The sequence below is a fragment of the Diabrotica virgifera genome, chromosome 7 (assembly GCF_917563875.1).
Source record: "Diabrotica virgifera virgifera chromosome 7, PGI_DIABVI_V3a".
Lineage (NCBI taxonomy): Eukaryota > Metazoa > Arthropoda > Insecta > Coleoptera > Chrysomelidae > Diabrotica > Diabrotica virgifera.
This window is the reverse complement of record NC_065449.1, coordinates 238,682,732-238,699,297: the sequence shown is the minus strand read 5'-3', so window position 1 is coordinate 238,699,297 and position 16,566 is coordinate 238,682,732. Positions and strand designations below refer to the sequence as shown.

The following is a 16,566-nucleotide window of genomic DNA, read 5'->3' as shown; positions in this document are numbered from 1 at the left end:
AAGCGACAACTCTTATCGTCAATGCGAGCTGTTCAATACATGGACGTATAAATAAAGCTTATCCGCTATATCTTTATTTATACGTCCATGGTTCAATATGACTTACGTCTGGGGTACAATCGGCGATTATCGAAAAATATTTGGCGATTTTTACTATTTCGACAATTTTGTTTAAAATAATGTTACCCATCAAACTGATCAATTCATCTTGCCTACTGTTGCTTAAATAAGTCACAAACCATGTATTAGACTCATTTTGAACTATCCTGATATGTTCTTCCATTACTGGATCAAACTCAGAGAGCAATTATTGTACTAACTTAAAAGAGTTTTCGTTATTAGGTTGAAACAAATGATCAGTTGGTCCACGAAAAACTAAACATTGTAGGGCCAAAAGTCTAATTCTTTTCAAAACTTCTCTCCAATAATGTTGAATTATCCATTATTATGTTAGATTTTACTGATTATGCCGCCCCCTTTGTGATGCCGCCTGATGCGGCTGCCTCACCGCATCATAGGACCGCACGGCCCTGTCTGTTCTACGATTTTTTGAACTAGTATTCAACTGTACGTTGGCTCTAAAACTATTTCTTTTCTGCATCTCAGTTTTTTCATGCATACAAGAAAATTAAAGAATTATCAAAAATATAATATAACATATTGCCGGATGAAAAAGAAATATTATATTTGCAACAAATGCAATGATGTAGATAACGAATATGAATAGTGGGACATTGTCCCACATTGTTTGCGGAATAAACGTGGAGTTTCCATGTTACGCTACGGACAATTTTATTATTCGCGCGCCGGAAAACCGTCATCGTTGTAGGACTTACGCGCCGCAAAAATAAATAAAAATATTGTTTATCCGAAAACATTGAATTGATTCAACTTTTTTCTGCCATAAAATTTATGAGTATTTTCTTGTTTTTTTTTTTAATTTTTAGTTATTGAATTTTGACACGTTATTTAATTCCGTGTCAGCAAGTATTATAATAAAATATAAAAACTTACAATTCTCCAAGTTTTAATTTCTTCTTTCTGATCTGAAAATAAGAGACAATACATTATTTATTTTTAAAAAATATTTTATATGGAATCAAAAACTATATGATGTGTCTATTATTCACTTTCCATTGGGGGACCTTGCATTTTAAAGTACACGATTTACATGATATTGTCAATGGTTTTAAGGTGCATTTCTGGGACGACTTTATTAGAGGATAGCTCATTCGATTATATGAAATTAACTTTATACAGCGTGTCTACTTAAGTTGGAAACATATGGGACTCTTTTTTATTATTAATTTTACGAAAAAAAGTTATTCTTCATAAAAAGTTCTGCATGCTCTAAAACCTAATATTCAATTATCAGATATCATATTTTATCAATATTATACGAGGTATGTAAAAAAATATGAATTTCGTTGAAGGGTAAAGTACCTTTATTTCTCTGAATATCGAAAATTCTTATTATAAAAAGTTGTTTGGAATTAAAAACTAAGATCAAATATGCAATTACATGCTTCTAATTGAAAAAAAAATATTTTACAAATTTTTCTCAAAGTTATGAATACACATCGTTTTCATTTTGTATTACAAATAATATGATAACTCGTTTATTACTCATTTTTCGAAAAAAAAAAAAAAAGTTATTCTTTATAAAACGCTCAGCAAGGTCTAAATTCTAAGATGCAACCATGATATATCAATTTTTATTAATTTTATACGAGATATGTCAAAAAATATGAATTTCGCTCTTGAGTATAGTATCTTTATACACGGGCGCCCATATAAAAATTTTCAGGAGCGGGGCAGACGTGAAGATGTTGCACATTATATTTTGTATACTTTGGATAACCATATATAGTATACAGCAACTGAAAAGCTAGGGGGGGCCACGCCCCCCCTGCTTATGGGTATGGGCGCCCATGCCTTTATATTTCACAATATTTCAATTAGAATGATGTAATTGCATATTAAAACATAGTTTTTAATTCTAAACAACTTTTTTAATAACAATTTTCAATATTGTGAAAAATAAAGTTACTTTACTTCTGAGTGAAATTCATATTATTTTTTGACATACCTCGTATAAAATTAATAAAATGTTATATCTGATGGTTGCATCTTAGGTGTGAGGACATACAGAGCTTTTTATAAAGAATAATTTTTTTTTTCGTAAAACTAATAATAAAAGAGTTATCATATGTGTAATAAATAAAAACGAAGTTAAGTATCCACTTTGCGAAAAATTTGTAAAATATTTTTTTTTTCAATTAGAAGCATGTAATTGCATATTTGATCTTAGTTTTTAATTCCAAACAACTTTTCATAATAAGAATTTTCGATATTGAAAGAAATAAAGGTACTTTACTCTTGAAAGAAATTCACATTTTTTAACATACCTCGTATAATATTAATAAAGTTTGATATCTGATGATTGAATTAGGGGCTCTAGGGTATAAAGAACTTTCTATGAAAAATATCTTTTTTTCGTAAAATTAATAATAAAAAAGTTTCCCATATGTTTCCAACTTAAGTAGACACGCTGTATATATAATATATACACCGTTATTAGGCATCAACGCCCTGCGGTAGGAATCTATGGAGGAGTATCACCAAGCCGCAAGTCCTTATCCCTTACCGTACCGCTCCTTCATAGGCCGATCAGACGCCAGTTTATTCCAGACCAAGTCGTAGATTCTATTGAATTTTATACTAAGACGTTGGCCACTTTATTAATTTCAAATGAACAGGCTGGGGCTCGAACCACGATCGCAAATCCACTAAACTTGTCGATCGACTGCGCCTCAGTCAACTTGGCCGTCCGATCGACGGCCAAATTAACTTTCAACTTCAAAATACCCATCAGAAAATAAAAAATAAGAAAAAACTACTTTGTACCTATATAGGCAACATAATGAAAAATGACAAATATACTACTAGGACTAATAATATAATGAAATGGAAGGCCGAAGAGGCTTAGACTCAAGAGCATTATCATGAATTCGCAGGCTTGGACAGTCATGATTGTTACACAATTAATTACTAAGGGCGGCGCAAAATAGGGAAGATTTTGATGTACATAGTGATCGCAAACCTCCAGTCTATACTGCACCAGGAGAAGAGGAAAAAGAAAAAAAGAAGAAAAGGAAGGGGAAGAGGACGAAAAAGAGGAAGAGGAAGAGAAAGAAAAAGATGACGAGGAAGAGGAACAGGAAGAAGAAGAGGACGAAGAAGAAGAAGAAAAAACAGAAGAGATGGGAATAGAACGGGTATAAAATTAATGAAAAATATTGAGATGATTAAAAATCCATATTAAAGATATCGTTTTGGAATGATAAAGAAAATAACGACTGCTACTACTTATACCATCTTAGATTCGCTAATTGCATTGTTTTCAGTAACACTAAGGAATTAAATGCTTCAGTAGTTCAGTTACATCAAAAGTAGAAGAAATTATCAAAAATTTAAAGGATAATAAAAGTCCAGGAAGCAATGGAATTAATGCTGAGAACTTAACATACGGACGGAAAGAACTAATAAATAAAATATACAGTATAATACTTAAAATTTGGCAAGAAGAACAAATGCCAAAAAGATGGGAATATGGAAAGATAATTCCAATTAGTGGCGATAGTACGGAATGTACTAATAACTATCAAGGAATTTCTTTATTAGACGTAACATACAAAGTTATAGCTTCCCTAACAAAAAAAGAGGATAGACAAAATAGTTGAACCATAACTTGGTGAATACCGGGCAGGTTTCAGAAAGGGTAGAAGAACAACTATGTATTCTCTTCTTTGATTTCAGCAAAGCATACGACTCCATAAAAAGACATAAGCTGATAAATATTTTAGAAGAATTTACTATGGCAAAAAAAAATTAACCTAGTAAAGATGACAATGACAGGAACAACGAGTAATGTGAGAGTTCAAGACCAGTTATCTGAAGACTTTACCATCAAATCCGGATTAAGGCAAGGATACCCCCTATCAACTTTACTGTTCAATATAGTGCTTGAGAAAATAGTGAGAGATAGTAATATGAACCGTAAAGGTGATATAATATACGAGTATAAAGGACATCAAATTATGGCCTATACGGATGATCTAGCAATTATAGCAACCAGTGAAAAAGAACTACAAGACATACTGAGTAGAATGGTGGAAAATGTCTTCAAAATAGAATTGCAGCTAAATCAAAAGAAATACAAAGTTGTGAGAGTATGAAGCAAATATAGTATGTACATTATTTCACGGTTTTTGCTGTAAATTTTAAAGAACCGCTTGGATTGCCATGAAATTTGGCACACGCATAGCTAACATATTAAAGAAAAAAAGTGATATGGTGCCGATGTGTGCTTTTGCCCTGGGGTGAAAAATCTCGGGGTGAAAAAATATATGTCCAAGGCAAGTCCCGAAATGGATAAACTGACTAATTTTAAACAACATTTGTTTTATAGAGGTTTTTTCACCAAATCAATACTTTTCGAGTTATTTGAAAGTGAATATGTTCATATTTCATCAAAATAACCACGTTTTTAGACGGTTCTTCGCAAATAACTCAAAACCTAAGCATTTTGTCGAAAAAATATTCTTATCAAAACTATAGCCTATAAAAAAGTGGAAAAACGGTGTATATGTTAGGTCTCTATACCTAGCAAAAGCAGAGTTATAGCTAATGAAAAATAGGTTCATATTCGAAAAATTCCGAATATAATAATTCAATGTGAAATATCCAAATAAAGCATTCTTGGGGAAAACACAATACAACTTTTTTAAAGTGTTTAAAACAAGATTTGTTTCTGTTTTTATAAAAAAAAAAATTCTAGCATCAAATGTAAGCAAGTTACGCTCAAAATAAAGTTGGTCCCTTTTGTTTTGGCAAAAAAGAATCAGGAAGATCAATCCCCCCAATTAGCAACTTAAATAAAATTAATCGTTACCGCTTCACAAGTTATTTTACTTATGTTGTGTTTATATGATCTGTAAGTTTCATCGATTCAATTATTTTTGAAAAAAATTGAAATTTTTAAAAATTTTAATTTTGAAAAAAATGCTTTTTTTCAAAATAACTTAAAAACTGTTAGAGATACCAAAAATCTTAAACAATAAAAAAGTCGGCTTTACTTTTTTGAATATTTTGTATTTTTTTGTTTTTCTGTAAGACAAAAATTGGTTAAGATTCGGTGTTTCTAAATTTGCATACACTCGTGATAAGTGACTCGTTCAAGCCCTTTTAACTACAGCTCTTCCAAAAATAAGGACTTTAAACCGATGAAACATACAGATCATATGATCAATACATACGCGAGTAAAAAACTTGTGAAGTGGTTACAAGTTCATTTGAAATGTTAATTAGGGGGTGATTTTTCCGATTTCTTACCAAAAAAAAGGACCAACTTTATTTTGAGCTAACTTGTTTACTTTTGATGCTAAAATTTTTTTTTAAACAAAAATAAATGGCACCTTAAAATATTCGATTTGGAATTTGACGAATATGAACCTATTTTTCATTAGCTATAACTCTACTTCTACTAGGTATAGTGACCTAATATATACACCATGTTTTTCACTTTTTTACGTGCTATATTTTTGATAAGTATTTTTTTTTCGACCAAATACTTACTTTTTGAGTTATTTGCGAAAAACCGTCTGAAAACGTGGTTATTTTGTAGAAAAATTAACATATTCACTCGCAAATAACTCGAAAACTATTAACTTGGTGAAAAACTTTATAGAACAAACGTTGCTTGTAATTAGTCATTTTATCCATTTCCGGACTTATTTCGAACATATATTTTCACCCCCAAAGGGGGGTCAAACTCACCACCAGCATATCAAAAGCACACATCGGCACCATATCACTTTTTTCTTTGACATGTTAGCTATGCGTATGCCAAATTTCCTGTTACTCCAAGGGGTTGTTTAAAATTTAAAGATTTTGCAATATTTTACCTTTAAAGAACGTACTAATAGAGGCCAAATAGAGGCAGTAGAAGAATTTCTATATTTAGGAGCTAGAATAACTGAAAAATGCGAGGAAGAAAGAAAAAGAGAAGACGCAAGACTTATATAACCAAATAAGACAGCTGCTGGAGGACAGTAGCCAGGGTCAGAGGTGGATGCTGGGGTAGGCCAGGCCCCGACTTGGGCTGTAGCGTCATATGAGAGACAGAACAGGAAATAACGGATAAGTACATGACAGAGATCGGTAGAACAACTTCTGTGGCCTATATCCAAAAGTGGATGAAGATGTACGAGGCATCCATCATCGAAAGCAATGTTTTCATTTTTCGTTTTATTCTTTTAGATAAATAAATCTTCTTTAACATTCCCATTTTTGCTAAAATTATATTGTTTATATTAAAGCAAATTGAATAGTTGATTTATATATTGATTAATTTTTACTTAAACCTACATAACATCATTTGCGATAACTCGTCAATTAAATTTTTAACAACATATATTTCTAAAAATAATATTTATAGAAATACCAATTCTTTATTTACTCCATCATTGTGAACAAACTGGTCTAATAAGGTAGGTATTGTTAGTAGGAAATTATTTCGAAATGTGATAACATATACCTATATTTGGTGTAGAATAGATAAGATAACGAGTTATTTTGTACAACCTGATGATATTTGTTGGTAGATAATGGTTAGTGAAATCCTAAAACAAAGAAATGAGCTATACGGCAAAAACTACAGGTTGATTTTCAATGAACCAAACAATAATTATTGAATAATTTGTTTAAAAAATTCATAAAATTTATCTCAATTTATCTCATAGGACAGAGATTAGTTTATGAAGAAGTTATAGAATCTATGTCTATACACATATATTGTGTGTAACATCAGTCAAAAATAAAAATAATTATAGCACAGAAAACATATTCTTCTTCTTCTTATTTTAATAATACGAATTCGTTAATAATACGAGTTACATGACATAAAAAAAATAGCTGGAACAAATTGAAAATAATGTAGCATGCTTACGGTTAAAATAATACTCTCGGTTGGTTGATACGAATTTATTTATACAAGTTACAGACGAATTTATTTTACAGACTAACTACTCCTAAAAATTCCATCCTTATTTCTATTGAATACAAAAATACAAGCCATGTTCTTGAACGTTCCAGAAAAACGGAACCGCCCAACTTTAGTAATGCGTAGGCGATCTTTCTCGAGAAATCTTTTCCTCGCTCGTCTGATGAGTCATCCTTCCAGATGTCTTCATACGTAACGAGCTGTTGAGACGGAACCTGTTATTTGCTGTCGGTAATTCGTCACAGTATGTTGATCAGAAAGAGAGATCGGTGGAAGGAGTTTATAGAGGTCTATTTCCAGGACAATAGAAGCCGTTTGGTCTTCTGCTGAATTCTTCTATCTCTCATCTGGCATTATGTCAACATGGTATTCCCAAATAAACTAATTAATGCTGATTATGTGATATTACCCATCTTATTCGCCGATACTCCCAATTCTTCTTTAATTTCTTAGCTTCTTTGTCTATTTTTCCTTTAGAAGGCGTCTGTCGTAGCTAATTGCCTTCTTGTTATATTCCATTAACAATCAAATATATTTCTATATAAAGCCAATAAGAAAAAGAATAAGACAAGACATCAGGGACAACAAAACCAAAAAGATAAATAAAATATTATAGAGAAAAACCACAGCATGAAAGTGTTATAAACTTTAAAAAGCAAAGGCCGACAACAAAGATATCAGATAAAATACAAAAGTAGAATCACTATAATACATGAAAAAAAAACAGATAATAAAAATATTATTTGATGGATTCGACCGTTACTTGATGGAAGTTCATTTTATCTAACAATAAAACAGTGAAAACATTTGTTTTCTATACTTCCACAAAATTTATTATAACTATGTGACTACAGCTGTTTCGGCAGAGTGCCTTTCTCAAGTGATTTAGTTTACTGTGTGTGCCTTTTTAAAGTCTTTAACTGAAGAGGTTGAGGAGTGGGGAGCTGTTTGTCTCGAGTTGGTCATTCAGAATTATATCTGTATTTTTCAATTTATTAATTTCCATACATTCTAATAAAGATAGCTTAAGGCCTTTATTTTGAATATGCAGAATTTGAAACTCTTCATTAAAAGAATGATTATGATCTAGAAGGTGAAGTGCGTATGTAGAAGTGTCTGTTTTTCTATTGTTGAAAGCCCTTTTGTGTTCTCCTATCCGTTTGTCAAAGGTTCTGCCAGTTTGACCGATGTAAGTTTTCGGAAAGTCACGACAAGTTAGTTTGTAAATACCACTCTGTAGTTGCTTTCTCTTTCGGCGCTTATTGGTCTTAATATATTTGCTTAAGTAAGAAAGGCACTCTGCCGAAACAGCTGTAGTCACATAGTCATAATAAATTTTGTGGAAGTATAGAAAACAAACGTTTTCAGTGTTTTATTGTTAAATAAAAATATTGTTGAAGAATAATATACCTACAGTATTATACTCGTCCAACGAAGCAAAACCCGAAAACCACGATAAAGAACGAAGAATATTAAATGCAGTATCTGAAACATTACCATAAATTACTAACTAGGAAGTTACAAATGTCTTAAAACAGACGAAAAATGGAAAAGCTTCTGGAGAGGATGGAATAACAAAAGAGATCATTACAGCTGCAGGTCAAACTACTGCAAACTACTTTGGAGGCAGTTAAAAATTTAATGAACAAGTGCTTCTTTGAAGGTGCCATTCCAACCTCTTAGCAAAATCTGCAGGTACTTTTACTACACAAGAAAGGAAACAAACACAAACTCGAAAATATAGACCAATAAGCCTGTTACCACATCCGTACATATTGCTTACCAAAATAATTACCAACAGAACAGACTATCAAATAAGTTCAATAGTTACCAACCTCTTGAATAAGCAGGAGTTCGCAAAGATTATAGCACCATAGACCGGCTACAAACAATACGGACACTTATCGAAAAGTGTAATGAATACAATGAATCTCTTCATTTGGCATTTGTGGATTACAATAAGGCATTCGATATTTGATTTCATAGAACTCTGGCACGTATTAAGAAGGAATGAATAACGCAACATTATGCTCAGTAATCGTAATTCTAATGAAGAGATAAGAAGACTATCAATATTAACAGATGTGATCCAGAAGATTGCCAAGTTAAAATGGAGCTGGCAGGACAGGACACATAGGAAAAATGAAAGACAGCCGTTGGACAAAGCGAATTCTCTAATGGCGATCAAGGGCAAACAAAATAGAGGCAGACCTCAAACAATACGGACTGAAGACATCAAGCGTATGGCTGGCCACGAATGGATGCAAAAAACAACGAACAGAAATGAATGGACACACCTAAGGGAGACTTACATCCGACGACGGATGGAATAGCTGTTGATGGTGATGATGACCATATGCATTGACCATCCCCAGGTCAATGCACCTCACCTATATTCGTATATTGCAAATATGGTAACGAATATTTGAATAAATTATTCAAGAAAACATTTATTCTCTTTTCTTTTTCCTCTATTTTAATTAATACTCTTTTCTTTATACTTATGATTAAGCGGTTACAGAAAATGACATAAAGTGTCAGGTTTTTTTGTCTTCCCGTCGCCAAATTCTGTGATTTTCTATATGTATATTCTTTGTACTAATAATTAAAGTAATAGCCCAGTCGGGATAGCATTTGACCTTGCATTAGGAGCTGCCCCAAATTTTATATTTCTAATCTTTAGGGAGGGTCAATATTAGTATAAATTTAAAATCTCGACTGAATTCCACCTTTGCGTTAGCCGCCATCTTGATTTTAAACGAGAACCGTTTTTGCTCAATATCTCCGCCATTTTCAATTTTTTGACAAAAAGTGTACAAACTGAAATTGTTGAAAATACGATTTTCTATAATTTCATTTATTATAATTTTTTTGTGCGGTCGATATTTTCCGAGTTATGAGGGGAAAATAGTGACAGTTGTAGCATAATTATTTAATTATTGAATTCACTCGTTTATTATTAGTTTTACAACAAATATATACCTATACAAAAATGAAGGGAATTAAATTTTGTACAATTTTGATGCCATTCATTTTTTTGATAAAATCAATATTTAAGGTAGGGCGTATGTGGTAAAGGTGCGAGCGTAAGACCTGATTGATTTTGTAGCAATTGTTTTTGTTCAATATCTCCGCCATTTTCAACTTTTCGACTAAAGTGTAAGAACTGAAATTGTTGCAATTACGATTTACTACAATTTTTCGAGAACCAGTGGCGGGTCTACAAGGGGGGAAATGGAAAAATTCCCCCCAACAGGGTCCAAAATTTAAAAAAAATTGTTGAAACATCACGATATATTAGCTGACATAAAACTTAAAATATCGACCGACAAATTCAACCAATAAAACCCGCTAGTTAATAAAATTAAGTGAACTTAATGTCTTTTTATGTCTTTTATATACTTAGTTTGGTTGACGTTTCATTGGAAGTTTCAAAAATTGTATAAAATATAATTCTCTTTATTTTTGTTTATGTACAATTATGTCGTAAAGTTAATAATAAATGAGACAATTCAATAATTATGCTTCCCCTCCGCTTCCATTATTTTCACCCTTAACTCGGAGAATATTTATCGTATAAAAAAATTGTGCCAAAGAAATTGTAGGAAATTGTATTTCCAACAATTTTCTTTCCCACCATTTATGTCGAAAAGTTGAAAATGGCGGAGATATTAAGCAACAACAGTTCTCATTTAAAATCAATATGGCGGCTAATGCAACCGCGGAATTCAGTCGAGATTTTAAATTTACACTAATATTGATCTCTGCTAAAGGATAGAATTATAAAATTTGGGGCAGCTCGGAAACAAAATTCAATTCAATAATTATGCTTCCCCCACAACTTTTTACTATTTTCCCATATAACTCGGAAAATATCAACCGCATGAAAAAAATTGTTAAAAAGAAATTGTAGGAAATTATATTTTGAACAATTTTAGTTGAAAATGGCGTAGATATTGAACAAAAACAATTGCTATAAAATCAATCCGGTCTTACGCTCGCGCCATTACCGCATACGTACTACCTTAAATATTAATTTTAGCAAAAAAATGAAAGAGATCAAAATTGTGTAGAATTTACTTCTCTTCATTTTTGTATAGGTACATATTTGTTGTAAAGGTAAACGAGATAATTCAATAATTCAATAATTATGCTCCAACTGTCACTATTTTCCCCTCATAACTCGGAAAATCTCGACCGCACGAAAAAAATTATAATGCATGAAATTATAGAAAATCGCATTTTCAACAATTTCATTTTCTACACTTTTTTTCAAAAAATTTAAAATGGCGGAGATATTGAGCAAAAACGGTTCTCGTTTAAAATCAAGATGGCGGCTAACGCAACGGTGGAATTCAGTCGAGATTTTAAATTTATACTAATATTAACCCTCCCTAAAGATTAGAAAAATAAAATTTGGGGCAACTCCTAATGCAAGGTTAGGCCTGTTATTCGTCTAACGCGACTGGACTATAATAATGGAAAATCCTTGCAATTTCATTAGAGCAATAATTATAAATACGATGAATCTGACATATTATGCATAACTATATTAAGCCAAGAGGTAAAACGTTCTTCTCTTCAATGTCGGACAAAGCAGCCATTGAAACCAGCATGAGTTGTTCTTGCACACGCCTTATATGTTTACATATTCATCACATTCATCATCGGGACTTCAGCGTCAGCATCAGCACTGCGATGTGATTCAATTTCTCCGTTTAGTCTGTTACTCTACTATTGACGCTTCCCCGATTTGCCTTTGGGCTTCTACATCCTCAACATACACGAAGAAAACGCGATGCAACTAAATTTTCTGCAATCAAGATTTTTCGTTACACATTCATATTTTTATATAATCGGAGATTTGATAATAGTAGTTACTTATGAAACAGTTCGTGAAGTATGCTTTTTTGCGAACGCACGCGATGTTTAGAGCACGAGCGACAGCGGAGCGAGTGCTATACATCGCGTAAGTTCGCAAAAAGTACTTCACGCACAGTTCAGACGATCAATGGGAAGACCACAAAAACGATGAAATACAGAAAAAGAAGAAGAAGAAGAAGAAGAAGCTATTGTGTTTTTAGACATGTTGAAGTAATTTGATACCAAAAATATGATAAATTTTATGCCAGGATTTATAAAGATTTATTATAAAGATTTGAAGCTTTGTTTTTCAGCCCTGTAAAGAAGCACAGTTTTAGCGTTCATTGGGAATAACCACAGCTTTCTCTCACTCGTTATATTTCTGGATTTGTGCATTCAACAATATTGTATTTATTCGCTTTTTATTAAACGCTTTTCTTTACTTCAACAGTTTGCATCAAATCTTTAGACGTTAATTTGACTGACTTTTCTTCAATGCAAATAAATGAAAATTTAAAGACATATGCATTCGCGGGAACAATACACGAATAGTCAATAAAAAAATGTTATGTTTATTAATTGTTTAAATAAAAAAAAACGATTTTAATGGAAAATGCTTAAATTCTCTTGTTTTTTACAATGTAGAAACTTGAAACTTTTACGGATTGTAGCTAATGATACGAACTATACATAATTTCACTTCTTACGTTAATTGTTTACGTTATGCTTTATAAATAAACAATAACATTTCAAATTTTGAACGCTCATATATTTTTTTTATTTAAATTTATGTGTCTCGGCAGCAATGGCCATTGACACAAACAATATTGGTTATACAATAATTAATTACAATAAGGACTTAAAACTAATTATTATAACAGTTAATTTCTAAATCTTAAGTAACATTAGGTAAAAATTATGAAAAAAAAATTGGATATAGGTACCTACAATCATTGGATACTATAGAGACGTACAACTAATTATAAAATTGCTTCGGTCTTCTTGGGATACTTCGGACGTTGTTTCGTCATAGTAGCAGTTGCATATGAACTAGTAAGATTACTGGAAGAATTGGGTCCAGACATGGTGATGCTAACAGTGTGGGAACATTGATTTAAATTGTTACTCATGTAGTCAAAAGTAACTTGAATTTGTTTATATTACGCTTTAGATGTCTGGAAATAAGTGATAACCTTGGATACATCACTGCAATACTGGTTGCCTAACCGTTGGCGTCCGTTGGGACGGGATAGCAACAGTGAAAAACTATTGACAGTTTGACACTGAATGGGTTTAAGTTGGAAGATTATTAAGGAAAACATCTCTTACTGACTGACGTTACAGCTTGTTCTTGATGATTAACACGTAACACAATTGTTATTAGTCACTATTTGAGCGAAAACTAATTTTAATAACTAGTATTTACAGTAATAATTACAAGTTTCGGCACCAATTTACAGATCGATACATACACGTTCTGACGTTAGTTTGACAGTCTAAACATTCGCTCATATATTTGTTTATATATAAATCGGTGTTTATTCGTGTCAAATTTCAATACGATACGAAACAAAACTTCAACCAAAACTCGAAATAAAAAAATTCGTGTTTTTATCGTAGTTTACCACCGATAGAGACGTTTTGTGCTACAATTAACATTAGAATTCGTTTTGTCGTATTAATTAATTAAACGCTTTTTTCTTTAGTTCAATCGTTTGGGTCAAATCTTTGGACGTCAATTTGACTGCCATTTTTTCAATGCAAATGACTAAAAATGTGCAGATATATGCATTCGCGGGAACAATACACGAATAGTCAATAAAAAAATTTTTTGTTTATTAATTGTTTAAATAAAAACGATTTTAACGGAAAATGCTTAAATTCTCTTATTTTTTATAATGAAGAAAGTTGAAACTTTTACAGATTGTAGCTAATTATATGAACTATACATAATTTCACTTTTTACGTTAATTGTTTACGTTATGTTATGCTTCATAAATAAACAATAAAGTTTCAAATTTTTTGCCGATTCCGACTACTTTTCATGTTTGTACATCATATGTTTTATACATACCTATACCTATGTATTTTAATAAGCATGTCGATATATTTTAATGTTTAAAAAGTGTAAGACTAAAAAGTAAAAAATAAAAAAATATGAAAAAAATATTTTTAAGAAACGCTTTTCTTTAGTTACGAGTGACTAAAATTAAACATTAAAAAAATCAACAAAAAGCAAAAAATAAAAAAAAATTGAAAAATCTAACACATTCGTTAAAGAAAAGCGTGGTGCGAAAACCGTTTATTCGATGAAGACGAGCCACGCTTTTCTTTAACGAACGTGTTAGATTTTTCCAATTTTTTTTTATATTATTCTTCTATTGACATCTTTACTTGTACCATCCATTCTGTCAGTACCGGCGCTAGAGTATCAGGCGCCCGCCTGCAACACTAGCATAGGCGCCCTTCAGATTCTTTTAAATTAATATTTTGTTCACACCAGCAGAAAAAAGCCCATTTTGGCGCCCCTCCAAACAAGGGCGCCCGCCTGCAGTGCATCCTGTGCAGGCCCGTTATCGCCGGCCCTGCCTGTCATTTGTTCTGATCCCAAACTGTTGAGCTACTTCCATTAATTTGTTTGTTTTTCGTCTGCATTTGGTTATTTTGTGTAATCGGTATATCGTGTGCAAACTCTAAATCTCATACAGAGATATTAAAGCACGTTAAATCAATTATACTGTGTTTTTTCATAGTTGAAATATATTTTATCATCAACGATTTTTTGCTTAGACTTAGTAATTAATTGTGAAATTTCAAACATTCTTCATATCGTATAAGACATTAAACAAGAGTTTATTTGTTTTTTTATCTGCAGTACATTTTTATTTTATTATCTTTGGCTTCAAGATGTTGATTGTTGCATAACTTATCCGTCCAGTAATAATTTTAATGACTTATGTACAAATGTGTTATCTTATTTCCTTTACTTTATATTATTTCTTAATTTTAAAAAATTGAAATGACTTCAGTTTTATTATTATAGCAAGGTAGAAAGTATTCGTGACTTTGTTTGCGAGTTTTTATCTCGACGTCTTAATTTTGAAATTATTTTACGGGAATAAAATAATAAGCATATTTCAGTGTTCTCCAGCATGATCCAGTCTGCAATATTCCCTGGTACTTTATCACCCGCAGTTCTCACTGCTAACCCGGTCTATATAGACATTTCAAATAACAAAAATTGCCGGAGAGCCAAATTTTGGTGGAGAGCTAGGGTATACCATAACAAATAAAGTTTAAAAAGTCCTCATCGATCCCATGTGTGCGTCAAAAGTTATTCGGGGTCAAAGGTCAAAATTTGAAATTTTTTGGATTTTTTCGAAAACGTTTTATCAAAAAAAAACCTTAAAATAAAGTTGTAGATCTCAAAATTCTCTACAAAAATAGTCCTTACTATTTTTTTCCTAAGAGTTGCCATTCCTGAGATATCGCGATTCAAAGAGTCACATTATACATGATATGCACACGTTTCCACACCACCTGTGAGGTAGTGTACTCGGCGCGTTTTTTTACCGTGGTTCCCCCTGTAGGCCTACTCCACTAACTGTCTTGACAATTTTAGGATAATTTAAGGAAACAATACCGGTCAAGTTCTAGATATTACCTTATTATTGATATTGATTATTGATATTGCTATTGATTATTAGGTTAACTATTGTTTTGATTTCTTTTTAGATATTTTAATCAGATTCATATTCTTGAAAGTCTACTTCAACAGTCAAGTCTTCTTCGATTTCATCTTCTTCCTCTTCCTCTTGCTGGATATTCAAAAATTGTTCAAATGTGACTGAGTCATTGGTCTCTTCATTAAAATCACAGGAGTCTTCCTCTGTTGTACTAAACTGGACATTTGAGCAAGACTGTCCTTGGCAGTTGGTACACACTAGAGAACACAGCAACCCGACTTTTTTACATCCACATTTGGCACTACAACCTTTTTTGCAATTGCAAAAAATAGTGTTAAGGAGTTTTTCTCGAGCAGGTGGGAGTAAGGTTTTAATCGGTTCCAGAGTATTATCTATTAATTTCCAACCCCAGTCTTCTGGATTCAGTTCATTGCCTAGCCATGTTTGAACTTGATAATATACTCGATACAAATGTTGAAAAGCAGATGCTGATGTTGGAGGAAGACATGATAGTTGTACTTGTTTCTTGTTTTGCGTATTGTTTACAAAAGTTAAGTATCGGTATTTATCAAGACAAATAATTTTTTTGGAGCTCCATAAACCGCAAAAAGAAAGCGAATTCCTTCCGTAATTATTTGTTTGCGATGTAGTATCAAGTTCTGTAAAAACTTTACAGCAGTCAGTCAAATATTTTTTTTTTCGAATAATTTAAGTACTGACGTTTTGCCCCTTCTGTACATTGCGGACGTAGTGTCGCAGCCGGTTATCGCATGTAAAAATAAAATGTACTTTTGGCATTTGGGATAAGCCGATAAACTATTCGAAGATATATCTCTGTTCGCTGTTCAGCCCTTCCAGGTTTCAGAAAATAAATAACTTTATCTACTGGAGTCCTTGCAGTAATCAGTACCAACAAACCAACATCTTCACCAACTACAATTGTTGTGTTTGTTG

At 32.0% G+C, this 16,566-nt stretch overlaps 1 protein-coding gene across 3 annotated transcripts in view; it reads right to left on the bottom strand.

Annotated features, from left to right (window-relative positions):
* The window catches only part of LOC114328000 (zinc finger protein 91), a 448,200-nt gene that overhangs the window by 249,832 nt on the left and 181,802 nt on the right, over nucleotides 1–16,566 (bottom strand). For all 3 annotated transcript variants that reach the window (XM_050656367.1, XM_050656368.1, XM_050656366.1), the window contains one exon: nucleotides 1,015–1,046. The gene's annotated coding sequence lies outside the window, so the exon portion shown is untranslated. The remainder of the gene's footprint in view (nucleotides 1–1,014; nucleotides 1,047–16,566) is intronic.